Below are 11,726 nucleotides of genomic sequence, written 5' to 3'. Positions count from 1 at the left end.
AAATTCCTTTCCACACTCCCCATAATTCACCACCAGATGTCAGGGTACGGCTCATCCTGACTCTGCTTACATCTCAAAGCACTTTACAAAGAAATTCAGTATTATTTTCCCCATTTTACAGATGAGGCACAGTGAGTGGCTTCCTTAAGATCATCCAACAGGCCAGCAGTAGAGCCAGGAATAGAAACCAGCTCTCCTGAGTCCCAGTCTAGTTCTCTATTCACTAGCTTTTTATTATTTTCAGTTGCTTCCCCTGCTCCCAGTAGGTTTGTTGATGGGACAAACCAAGTTCTCAGAACACCAATTTAATTAAGTCTTGTGACCTTGTAGCCAAATAGTTAATCAATCCATATGTGCTAGTCTTGAGACATTTGGATGCATCAAGATGGCTTCCATGAATTGTCTCAGTACAGAATGTGTTAAAGGTCTCAATGCTTCTCTGAACAGGAGTATTGTCTCTGTCATTTAGGGTTGGTCTGGTCTAGGGGAAAAGAGGTTGAGATTTGCTGGGGGCTGACTAATGCATGTCACCCCTTTCTAACTACTGCCTTATCCCTAGTGCAGATGCATGTACCTATTACCTCAGTTTTGCAGGGCCAGCCCTGAGCTAATCTTGACATCTTTTTTGAATCTAAACAAACCTTCACAACGTGTCTGTCCTCCTCAGTTTTGTGAAGGAATCTGTTGGCCATTTTGAAAGTATGGCTGATGATACAAGCAGGCTGCAGATTCTTAAGGAGCAAGCTGCACTTGCTTTACGTCTTTCATACACAGGCTAGAAATCCTTTTAGCTGGGTCCAGCTCTTCCCCCAGTTCGGTCTTTTTTCCTCAGGTGTTTCCAGGAGTCTTCTTGTGTGAGGAGTGAAGGACCACTGATGATGTCACTCCCTGCCTTAAATAACTTTAGCATATGCTGGGAACCCTTTGTCCCAAACTTAGTTTGTGGAAAAACACTGATATCCCAAGATGGCATTCAGAGTCATGTGGCCCGGTCACAGGCCCTTGCGTACTTTGCTGAGTCAGAGCAGCCATTACTTACAGGTATCTGGAGTATTCTCAGGAAGGCCCACGAGGTGGGAGAAAAGCTTCTCCTATGACCTATTGTTTTCCCTAATGGCTCATTACCCTAAATAGGCCCTTCCCAACCAGCTATCTAGACCGAAAGCATTTTGCCTAGTGGGCATCACTCAGGTGTAACTACATTTGAAATACAGATACACAGTCAATATTCATAACTTCAGATACAAAAATGATACATGCATACAAACAGGATAATCATAGTCAGCAAATCATAACTTTTCCAATGACACCTAACATGACCCATCTTGTACATAATGCATCAGTTATACCATAATCATACCATAACAATATAACTATGAAAAATATGGGGTGCAGCATCAGAGTTAAACATTATTTTGACTGAAGTCTGCAGGAATGGTTGAGTACGGTCAGAAAGGAAGTGAAATGGAGCATTTCAGAAAGAGCTGTAGCATTACATCAGTGGTTCTCAAACTTGTACTGGTGACCCCTTTCACACAGCAAGCCTCTGAATGCGACCCCCCCCCAATAAATTAAAAACACTTTTTACTATATTTAACACCATTATAAATGCTGGAGGCAAAGCCAGGTTTGGGGTGCAGGTTGACAGTTCGTGATCCCAAACCCCAGTTTGAGAACCGCTGCATTACATGAACCTACCAGTCCTTCAAATACTCAAAACTCTTTGTCAGAGGGGGGAGTTCCTACCTGTCCTTTGCTACAAGCTCAAGAGCTGAGAGTAGGAATCCTTTTAATATGGTATCTTTAGAAAAAAGTAGCATATCCCTGCAATAGTACTAACTGGTGCAAAGTCTCCACTAAACCGAATATTTTGCAGGTCACAGTATATTTAAAATACTGGTGAAGCATTTAAACCTTTCAAGAGAAGGAAGACACTGGGTCATTTTCAAAACATTGGTAGCAGTGGCCAATGGCAATCATTAGGCATGTTTCTACTTTTAGATCAGATTAACATGGACAGTACAGTCAAGTCCCCTTGCATGTCGCTTTGGTACAGATATCACTTTTGCACTTCATAACTTTCTAAGTCCCCAAACTCCGCAAAGCCTCTCCTCTGTTAAGTCTCTTCTCTGCTACAGCCCGATTACACTGTTGTGGCTGTGTACAAAGTCTGTGAGAGCCCTGAATCCAGCCAGGGGAGGGTTCTTCCAGTACAGGCTTTGCACAAGGCAGTTTAGGCTGCCCTACAAGATCATCACCACAAACCTCACTGTAGGGACTATATTGGGGGCGGGAGCATAGCAGAGGGCAATGTGGCAATTCTAGGTAGCAATGCCACCCACAGACAGCTAGGGACAGGCTGCTATAACTTAGGCAGCCCTACATAAAGTTGTCTAATGCTATGTTTACACTAGAGACCTTTCAGCGGCACAGATGTTCCAATGCAATTGCGCCACTGTAAGGTCTCCTTACAGTGTAGCCGCTCTATGCTGAGGGGAGAGAGGTCTCCCGCTGGCATAATTAAACAACCCCCAATGCTTGGCCATAGCTATGTTGGCGGGAGAGACTCTCCTGCCAATATACCACTGTCCACACTGGTGCTTCTGTTGGTGTAACTTATGTCAGTCATGGGGTGTGGTTTTTTACACCCCTGACCGACAAAAGTGCTAGTGTAGACAGAGCCTCAATTATTCCACAGGCCTCACCATCCCAGAATCAGGAGGGCACATACACACCTCAGTTCCTCCTCCCCCAGGGTGCAAGCTCTGTGCTTTGTCTCACCTACAGCATGTCAATTGTACTTGGGGATTCCTCAGATACACACCTCCCGCTTTTATATTGATCTCTCTGCAGTCATCTTCAGGATGGGGTGTAACTGCAGTCCTGTCCCAGTACAGTACAGCTCCCATTACATGTGTGTCACTCTTCAGTTTAATCATTACGTCCCAAATCTTGACACCAGTCCAAGTAACCTGGCGTAGTGCTAGAGAACTCTGCAGGGGCATGGCGTGAAGCACACTCTCTCTGCCCACAAAGTGGCAGCAGAGCCATCCTGCAACCCCTACTTTAGCCTTATGGCAGAATAGGCTCTGCAGCTTAGTGACCTCTGTTTGTGGGGAAGACCTGGAATATACTCCTAAAAAGAAATCCTCCATTACTGCTCCCACCTGCAACCACATCACCAGAGTTCCTGTACATGAAGCTGAGCTTTAGGGTGCACAGAAGATCATTATACTTTGCATGAACTCCGGGTATCCAGCTCTCCCTCGTTTGGCTTCAAGGTCATCTCTGTACCAGCAGAAGAACTGGAAGAATAGAGCCTATATGTTATAGCCACTGTCCCTGTAATGTACTCCACTGCTGTCTCAGAAAAAAATGCAACACAGCTGAAAAGAAATAATAGGGGTTGTATTATATCTATCAAATTTAGCAGTCGATGTACTTTCATTGCTGGGCTTCCCATTTTTTATTTAGTTCCAAATGCAGCTTGACTTTACTTTGCAGAGCAGGTCTTCCTCACATTGGAATGCCTGCAAGTAGCAACCACCCACGTCGGCTGCCTAATAAATTATATAGCATTTGACAACTCTCCAGAGGAACATTAAACCTTCTCAGAGTTCGTTGGGGGGCAAAAATTAAAAAAAATAAATAAACTTCTCCATGCTTAATTATTCCCTGCACTTTTGTAGCCAATATAGAATCTATTGATCCCAGTGCCAAGAAATGGTTTCTCTTTAAACCACCTAATACTTTAGGGAATAGTTTCATTATCAAATTTATGCCTATTGCATGGCTAGGAGAATTCTGTATTTTAACCACGCATACAATAGTTGTTCATTATATTTGTTTCTGTTCTCTTCAGTAGCTGTTATGTGACGTCTAAACATTCTTCCAGAAAAGCCTATTTCAAATGCAAACTGAATATTTTAATATACGTGCTAATTTACTGCCCTCCAGTGGAATCTGGATCTAGTTTAGCAGTGCTTGCTTTGAATGTCTGCACTTGTATTGTGCAGAAGTCTCATTATCTTCATTTTATCTCACAGAAATTGGAGGCAGCGATAAAGAAAACATGAAAAAATTATACCACAGCATCAGATTAGTAAGGGGGAGAATATTATTTTTGTTATATCTGGATGCATTTTAGGAAATTAAAGGAGCTGCAATTTATCTTAAGTGTGTAATGCTCACTAGAGCCTGATCTTGCGAGATGCCAAGAGCAATCAACTTCTACTGGAGTTACTGGGAGCTGAGGGTGCTCAGCTGTTCCTGGAAAATCCTTAGCATCACACAGGATTGGGACCGAAGGGAAACCAAATTATAATTTTTAAGCACAGTTAAATGTAAAGCATTTCTAACATCAGGTGGTATAGAGCCAATATTACTGAACAGCCAGGAAACAGTTCCATTTAGTCTTTACAAGATCTCTTCTTCCTTTCTGTTTGGAAAGTACCTAGCACATATGATTTCTACCAAAAACAAATACTAAATAATAATTAGTAATAATAGTTTAGCTGAGAATATTAAGTGCTTTTAGAAAGTAGCTTTTAAATAAACTTTAGTTTTGCATTTCCCTGTCTCACTGACTCATTTTCCTCCTGATTTCTTTGGGATTTGATTGGTTCCCAAAGGCTGTGTTGATTGGTACCCTTGTTGGGTATCTTTCTGTTTCATGCTTTCTACAGCAACATACTATATATATTGTGGAAAGGAGGAAGCGTATGATTTAGTTAGTGGCCGCAGTCCCACTATCAGTGCATTCCAGAAATTAAAGTTTGTCAACTGGTGGTTTTATGTAAACGGTACTTACAAGAAATGAGCACTGCTAAGAGACTAGGCTGCAGAAATCTTTACTTTCCACCTTCATTATTGCTCTAACTCTCTTCGGTAATAACTATTGCTTCTTCCAGAGTACTGTGCCATTTTACTGATTCTATACACTTTACATCTGGTTTATTATCTACCACCCGTTTTTCTTTGTTCAGACCATGTCCACACCCCCATTCCCTTTGGGCTTGTTTTAGGGGGGTTAGGAAGAGGGTGTGTGTGGATGGAATGAAGGTGTAAAAGAGTGCAAAGGCCTATGCGTGGCAATATATGGTAAACACCTGTTTGCTCCATCATCCTGCCCACTGGTGACTCTGCAGTAGTGTAAAAGGCATCTAAAATTAACAAGAGGAGAGAATGCAAGGAAGAATGCAAAACCAATCAGGAGTGTGGTGAAGCTGGAAGAAGGCATGTTCTATGTTAAATAGGCTAACTATTATGCTGTGGTCTTCTATCAGTGAAGAAACAGGTAATAGCCCTGCCAATAAACTGGCGTTCTCTTTGGAAATTTGTGTGCTTTAAACTTACAGATGATGGGAAACAGTTCTCCCATTCAGGGGAAAATATTCAAGATTTCAAAAAAAAGTTCCTGTCCTGAACTGGGACATAAGGTCAAGTTCTTGACAATTTCTGCAAACCAACAAACAGGAAGAAAAACCTGGTTCAGTTCAGCTTAAATATTTTGTTTTAATCTGGATGATTTTTAGGTTTTTGTACTATTAACTCAAATTTAAAAATAAAAGGTTGTTCTGAACTAGGAGATCAGATTTTTTTTTCTTTAAGAATATATCAAAATAGGACATTTCAACAACTTCAAAACTTTTTTTTACAAAAAAATAATCAAGTTGAGAAATTCATCTAAACCAGACCTTTCCTGCAAATAGATTTGATTTTGATGAATCAACATTTTTCTACCAAAAAATGGTTCATCAAAAAATTCCTGACCACCCCTTATTAAATTAGATTATTGCTATCCCTGTTGGGTTCAAGCAGTTAGCCAATGGGGTTTTGCAGAGTGTTTCTGTTAGGAGAAATTGATGATGGAATCAGATATTTACAAAGAATGTACATAAAGTCCTGTTTATCTTGACACAGTAGGACTCAAACAAAAAGAAGCTGTTTTGTTGCTCATAATTCCAAACCTCTTCCAGCCAGAACTCTGCCCAAAAGTCTCTTTTGGCCTTCTCTGCAAGTGCTTTTTTGGCTGTCTCTTTGGCTCACTGCTTCTCTTCCTGCTTGCTGGCTGCTTCTGACTCTCAGATACAGATAGTCTCACAGCTGAAATCAACTCTAACCTGAGGTCATTCCATCTAGTCTTTGGATGGTGGCATCCATTGTTTCAGCTATCACTAAACAAAGAGGAATTTAATTGTTCCTTCATTTAGCCTGAATGAAAGGTGCCTAGCATGCCCAACAGCTTCAACAAGATGCCCATAGATAAAAACAACAAAGTTACTAAGAAAGACTAAGTGCTCCTGTATCTATTGATCAACACTAAGCTCTTCACTCTTCGGGTATGTCTATACAGCAGCTCTGAGTGTGCTACCCAGCTCAGGTAGACAGACACCTGCTATCTCTGCTTAAGCTAGTGCCCTAAAGATAGCAGTGTAGCCAGGAGTAGCAGAGGCGCCAGCTAGCTGCCTGAATACATACCTGGGGGTCTGGGTGGGTTTGTACTCAAGTGGCTAGCCTGAGCTGCTGCCCGTGCTACCCCCAGCTATACTACTATTTGTAGCACGCTGGTTCAAGCAGATTAAGTGCATGTCTGTCTTCCTGAGCTGGGAGGCGTGCTGCCACCTGCAGCACAGAGGTACCCATAAAGTCCCTCCATTGTCTCCCTCAGGTTCCTACATCAGCAGCGCTGATCAGTGAGAAATCTTGTGGAAGACTCTCCATGAAGCCTGCTAATACTAGCACTTCAGTCATGCTTTTAGCATCACCACCTGTCTGGATTTGTGATCAAATGACTATGTTGCGCTAAGACCTCAGCACATTCCTTTTGTAGTATTTCCAACCCTGCTAGCCCATACAGCTTGGGAAATCATTTTAGATTTCCAGAATGATAGACCATTGTGCTGCCACTGAACCCCCAGGCCAGCTCTTTGTACAGAAATTACAAACCCTCTTCTACCTCAGTCATACAAAAAAGATGTCATCCTTTCAAGGGGTGTTGAAATAGGCTCTTTTATGTGCAACACATGGGCTGCTTTTCAGAATCACTGAGCATGTGAAGATCACATTGACTTCAGTGGGATTAGAAGGTGCTCATCAAATCTGAAAATTCAGCCAAAGTGCGAGCAGGCTCTGCCTAACATATTTGATTTATTACATCTGCCAGAAAGATCGATGTGAATGTAACTGCTTCAGTGTTGCTTAATGTATTTGTACATGGAGAAAAAAATGCATGCTCCAGCAACCGCCCCTGTAAATGTTGGCATCTTAATGGAATGTCAGCACTTGAAAGAACACCGCTGTGCTCTGATGTAGCAGGCTTCAGCAGCACAGTGGTTGGTATCATAATGTCAATAAGAGACACAATCGTTTGGATAGTTTTCATATACTCTGCAAAACAGAATTAACTTGAACTATGGAGCTCTGACCAGCACCTCTGTAATGTATATACTACAGCCACAAACTTGTCACAGAAGCAAGAAACAAGATATTTTGGCATTATCTGGCTACATACTTGATTTCTGAAATAATCTGACAGTGTTAAGCAGGTATAAGAGGACTAAATATGCAGCAAGCTTAGGTGCAAATGGATTTATTTAAGGTCACCACAGAATTTCCTCGGAGTGTATTCCTTTGACACAGCTCTGGATTTCTTTGCTTTTATGGTTTGTGGTTCTGTGTGCATTACCCACAATCTTATAAAATGGGTATTACTGACCAAATCTTGCAGGGTGCTGAGAACCCACAACTCCCTGACTTTTAAGGGAGTTGCGGGTGCTCGGCACCTTAAGAATTGGCCCTGTGAAAGGAACCAACTATGTGGTTTGGTGGGGCTTAAATGCTTATTAATCTCAAAAGTCAGCTAAACCACCTTACCCATGGCAGTCAGGATTCGTTACACTATTATTATGATTATCTGCCATCTAGAAATCACAAAGCCCACTAAAAAGAAATGTTAGGGAAATATCATTCTCTCTCTACTGTTTTTGGTTTATTTAAATTTCTTTAACTGGCTTCCCTCCCCTTCTCCCCCAAAACGGAAAGTACTACATATTTCAGGCATTAAAGACAGCTTCTGAAGTCTAGGATTTTTTTTTTCCAGCCAGCAATTACAGCTCTCAGCTAACAATAGAATTCTACAAATGAGAGTCCTCATTCTCAGCTACTGGCTGATGGTGACCTTTCTGATTCTGTTTCTGAGGAACAGCAACAATAAGAGAAAAAAACAAGGTAATGGATGCGCTGAGAATACTTCATAGATGTTTCAGATCTGCACCATTTGTTCTTTACTCCCTGTGCTAATACCAATAAAATTATTTGAATATACAGTTGAGACAAGGGAACATTCCAAAAGTCTGCATTTTAAAATCTTGCATTGTTTTCACAGATCAACCATTTATTTCCATGCAAATGGAAATTGGTCACCAGCAGTAGAGAGGCACAACTTGTGTTGGCTCACCTGGGTGATAACACAACAGATCTTGTGCTGTGCTATCAGCAGAGTTGTGACTTGCCTCAGACCAGCTTCTTCCACTGGTATCATTCCACACTTTTTAAAGCACAGTTCTTCAACACTAGACAAACACAGTAAAAGCAGCAGCACTTCAGAACATTACCCAGCAGAGAATGTGGAAACTGAAAATACAAGTCTTTGTGTATGTCACTTCAAATATTATAGTTTTCAGCTACAGTGAAAATAAGTCTCTCCCATGGCCAAAGTCCTCAGTTTCCCTTCCCAATGCCTGGTGTTCCTGAGGCATTGTAGAGTAATCTGAAAGCTGTAAGTGCAGCTGGAGATTCCCTTCATGTGGTTTGCTCTATGCCACCTGTAGTATTGTAAATGTGTCAGGGCAGCCCAGAGGCATGGCTGGCACATGCTGCTCTAGCACAATGGCATCTAGGGGAGCATGTTCCAGCCAGAGTAACTTACAGTAGCTCTAAAGTTGCTTTAAGTTATCTCGTGAGGGAGACTGAACAAGCCCCTGGCTGCCCCGTGTATTAAGGGGATAGAAATGTGCTTAGAACCACCTCCCTCCATCCTGCAAGTATAGTGCTGGGCACAGCTTGGCTGGACTCAAGGATCAGTCCTTACTAGTTGGAAGTAAGAGGCTAGCATTGCGTGAGGGAGTCTGCAAGGAAAAAGATTTTGTTTCTGGAAAGGGACATGAGCCAACCAGTGCCCCGCCCTCTCCTGTGATCCTGGTGCCCCTGGAGGCAAGAGCAGAAATGCTCAGTAATCTCAGCCAAGTACATTTGTTGTAGCCAGAGGAAGAAGTATCTGTTGATTACTTCTTCATTAAAGATTCTGGCACCAGAGCAGGGGCAGACTGCTAGCAGATCCTACCCTGATAATTCTATGGCAGAAGGGGTAAGGGAAGCAAGTTGTAACCAGCTTTCCTTTCTCCCTGGATCCTGCTGCAATAGATGCTGGTGAACCAGCTCACGAACAGCTTGCTAATGTAGGCCCTGATCCTGTAAACACTTGTATATATTAGTAGAGCTGAAAGGGAAACAGGTTTCCCTCCCTGAGACAATGTTTGCAATTTCTAAAATTGTCCTGTTCTGCACTGGAATGAAACCAAGACTTTTCAAAGTTTTTGAACAAGAACAGAGAGTGACATGCCCCCTTTCCCCACTCCAGAATGGCCCATGGTTAGGGCATTTACCTGGAATGTGAGATACTAAAAGTATGTCTACACTACTCAGCGGGTAGTGATCCATCTATCAGGGATTGATGTATCGCGTCTCATCTAGACGCGATACAACGATCCCCAAACGCGCTCCCCATCAACTCCGGAACTCCACCAGGGTAAGAGGCAGAAGTGGAGTTGACGGGGGAGTGGCGGCCATCGTTCCCATGCCACGAAGACGTGAAGTAAGTCAATCTAAGGCGATCTAAGATACGTCGACTTCAGCTACGCTATTCTTGTAGCTGAAGTTGCATAATCTTAGATCGCTTCCCCCTCCAATGTAGACCAGGCCTAAGGTTCCAATTCTTGCTTAGCTTGATTCAGACCAGGACTTGAACTCAGTCTCCAATAGCCTAGGTGGAGGCCCTAGTGACTAGGTTATTCTAGGGCAGATCGTTCACTCTCTGGTTTTGACCATTCTGAACCTCAGAAACCTTTCCTACTGAAAGTTTTAGCAAAACAGATGTGTTCCCACCATCAGTTTTCATTTAGAGAAATCAACATTTTCTAATGAATGAGTCAGGAAATTCCTGACTAGCTGCATGTGTGTGTAGTCCCATTATGATCAGTGTGATTACTCATGAACACAAATTTACACTTGTGCATAAGTGGTTGTGGGCTTAGAGCCTTACACTGCTAGTTACTCATTACTGAATCCATGTCTGAAAATGGATGTCAGCTGTACAAAAATGTGTTAATCAACCAAGCAAAACCTCTTTCTCTTGTTCTGTTTACTTCTATCCTGTCTTTATTTATATGAAAACTTTATCAGAAAGACCACATCTGCCCTGTCCACACTAGCATTAAGCTGAACAGGTTTGAGAACTGTTTCATGAAGGTGTTTTTTGAAGGGGCTGAGCAAACCCAATTTGAATAAAATAAGAACTAATCTGAACTCTCACCCCAAACTCAAGATGACCCTGCACTGCAAGGGTTTTTTATTAAGCTTCAACAAAATAACTTCATTTTTAACTCTGTGCCCCAGCCATTCCTGGTTCCAGAGAGTACCACAGATAGGAGTACCAAAATATGATGCTGTTCTCGCAAGATTTCTAGCACAACAGAAGGGACGCATTTGTGCTCAAAGCACAGGGCTGTAAGTCAGGAGATCTCAGTTCCACTGTAGCCTCTGCTACATCATTCCTGTGTGACTTTGGGATAGTTATTTGTTAATTTCTCTGGTCAGATTTTCATTGTTGCTGGTTTTTGTGGGCATGATATTGTGCCTATGATTATTTCCACCGACAATTAAAAGGTGGGGATAAAGCCTACCATGAAGACTTCTAAGTAGCTGACTGTGCTTATTTAATAGATACTTAAATCTTGATTCTGAATGCCAAGCATTCTGTCCTTGATCCAGCAAAGCACTTAAGTACATGCTTAACTTTATGTATGTGGGTAGTTCCATTGAGCCACAGCACTCAGCATCTTGTGGGAATCAAGTTCTTAGATGGATAAATGGAAGGATATGCACATCTGATTTATAGTAGGTGCAAAAATTAGGGCACAATTATTCGTGCCTACAAAACATAAGACCATGTTGAGGTTTATTTAAAAATCAAGCCATAAGTGCCTTATTATCTTCAACTTTTTTGAGATTCACTCATCACTTATATTTTGGTACCTTCAGTAATTACTCATGGAGGAAAAACTGCTATGTCCTTCCTAGAGAAGGTTGACGTCCAAAAATATTGCCTCCTCTTGAATGTACAATGTAATAATTAAGTACTGATTTACTTGTGCTGAAAGGTCATAACTTCCAGATATAGTTTCAATATAGCAGATCTGTGGAAGAGATTTTTAGCATTTATTACCTCCATTTCTTCAATGTACAGTACTCATAAAGAATTCAATAAGTCACATCTGGTCCACACAACTCCCACGGGAAGGGACTTTTGCGACTATGCTCCATCAATGAATTATTTTACTGCTGAAGAGGTCAGATCATACATGGCAATAAAATTTTTGTATGTAGTTTGATCCCTTATGGCTCCATTTTGATGTAACCGGAAAAAAACAAACAGATTTGTGCTCATT

This window comes from Chelonoidis abingdonii, chromosome 1 (assembly GCF_003597395.2).
Source record: "Chelonoidis abingdonii isolate Lonesome George chromosome 1, CheloAbing_2.0, whole genome shotgun sequence".
Classification (NCBI taxonomy): Eukaryota; Metazoa; Chordata; order Testudines; family Testudinidae; genus Chelonoidis; species Chelonoidis abingdonii.
The sequence above is the reverse complement of the archived record's forward strand: the minus strand, read 5'-3'. Positions refer to the sequence as shown.